This window comes from Theobroma umbraticum, unplaced genomic scaffold (genome assembly GCF_002168275.2).
Source record: "Theobroma umbraticum cultivar Fairchild unplaced genomic scaffold, ASM216827v3 scaffold_130.0, whole genome shotgun sequence".
NCBI lineage: Eukaryota > Viridiplantae > Streptophyta > Magnoliopsida > Malvales > Malvaceae > Theobroma > Theobroma umbraticum.
The window spans coordinates 1411014-1411298 of NW_018397264.1; positions in this window are offsets into that span (position 1 = coordinate 1411014).

Here is a 285-nt window from a genome sequence, read left to right on the forward strand (position 1 = left end):
CAAAATCCTATCTCATCCTATGTACTACTTACAGCTTTATCTGATATACTTGTCAACATAAATAAAATCGTCTGAAAATTTATGGTAATAAACTTTCCACATCTTTGTTATTGCATTCCTCATGTTCTAACAGCCAGATGAGCTATCGCAGTTCTGGTTCTCCGTGGAACTTGGGCTAAAAACTGATAAATTATGAATTAGAATTGCAGAATCTTCCTCAAATAAACTGAACAATGACAACGTATTTTAAGCATTGCAAATATACTGTATCTTGACAACACTCAT